General features: G+C 41.5%; 1 non-coding gene across 1 annotated transcript; it reads right to left on the reverse strand.

Annotated features, from left to right (window-relative positions):
• Positions 1-1,326: 1,326 nt before the first annotated feature.
• Positions 1,327-1,438, reverse strand: trnal-caa (transfer RNA leucine (anticodon CAA)). Its single transcript has 2 exons — positions 1,401-1,438; positions 1,327-1,372 (listed from the first exon to the last, which is right to left on the reverse strand). It is a non-coding gene; the product is annotated as a tRNA-Leu (tRNA).
• Positions 1,439-1,568: the final 130 nt, after the last annotated feature.

Consider the following 1,568-nt stretch of genomic DNA (forward strand, 5'->3'; position numbering starts at 1 on the left):
ATTTGAACCCACGCCTCCATTTGGAGACTAGAAACCTCAACAACTCAGAAGGTTGACATGCTTTGAGTCTGGCGCCTTAGACCGCTCGGCCATTCTGACAAAATCAGGCAAGGATGTGAAGGGCAAATCTATCACCGAAGTTGGTCAGAAGCAAAAAAAGGATCCAAAATAAAGCATTTTCTGTCTCATAATTACTTAAAATTCTACTTCTTGTCTGTTCACTCTAAAAAAGCCTTTGTCAGAAGTGGGATTTGAACCCACGCTTCCTCTGTCTCATAATTACTTTCAATTCTACTTCTAGTCTGTTCACTCTAAAAGAGCTTTTGTCAGAAGTGGGATTTGAACCCACGCCCCAATTTGGAGACCGGAAACCTCAACAACTGAGAAGGTTGATAAGCCTTGAGTTTGGTGCCTTAGACCGCTCGGCTATTCTGACACAAACATGCAAGGATGTGAAGGGCAACCCTATCCCTGGAGTTGGTCAGATGGCAAAATAAAGGATCCAAAATATAAATATTACTGTCTAATAATTACTTCCAATTCTACTTCTAGTCTGTTCACTCTAAAAGAGCCTTTCTCAGAAGTGGTATTTGAACCCCCTACTTCCATTCGGAGACCAGAAACCTCAACAACTGAAAAGGTTGTTAAGCCTTGAGTATGGCGCCTTAGACCGCTCGGCCATTCTGACTAACTCTCCCAAAGATGTGAAGGGCAAATCTATCAGTGGAGTTGGTCAGAAGCAAAATAAAGGATCCAAAATATAAATATTACTGTCTCATAATTACTTCCAATTCCACTTCTAGTCTGTTGACTCTAAAAGAGCCTTTGTCAGAAGGGAGATTTGAACCCACGCCTCCATTTGGAGACCAGAAACCTCAACAATTGAGAAGGTTGACATACTTTGAATCTGGCGCCTTAGACCGCTCGGCCATTCTGACATAATCAGGCAAGGATGTGAAGGGCAAATCTATCACCGAAGTTGGTGAGAAGCAAAAAAAGGATCCAAAATAAAGCATTTTCTCTCTCATAATTACTTCCAATTCTTCTGATAGTCTGTTTACTCTAAAAGAGCCTTTGTCAGAAGTGGGATCTCAACCCACGCCTCCATTTGGAGACCAGAAACCTCAACAACTGACAAGGTTGAAAAGCCTTGAATCTTGCGCCTTAGACCACTCGGCCATCCTGACATAATCAGGCAAGGATGTGAAGGGCAATTCTATCACTGGAGTTGGTCAGATGGCAAAATAAAAGATCCAAAATGTGAATATTGCTGTCTCATAATTACTTCCAATTCTACTTCTAGTCTGTTCACTCTAAAAGAGCCTTTGTCAGAAGTGGGATTTGAACCCACGCCTCCATTTGGAGACCAGAAACCTCAACAACTGAGAAGATTGCTATGCCTTGAGTCTGGCGCCTTACACCACTCAGCCATTCTGACACTTTCACCCAAAGATGTGAATGGCAAATCTATCTCTGGAATTGGTCAGAAGCAAAATATATGATCCAAAATATATAATTTACTTTCTCAGAATTACTTTCAATTCCACTTCTAGTCTGTTGACTCTAAA

The sequence above is a fragment of the Sinocyclocheilus rhinocerous genome, unplaced genomic scaffold (assembly GCF_001515625.1).
Source record: "Sinocyclocheilus rhinocerous isolate Xijiao unplaced genomic scaffold, SAMN03320098_v1.1 scaffold20419, whole genome shotgun sequence".
Lineage (NCBI taxonomy): Eukaryota > Metazoa > Chordata > Actinopteri > Cypriniformes > Cyprinidae > Sinocyclocheilus > Sinocyclocheilus rhinocerous.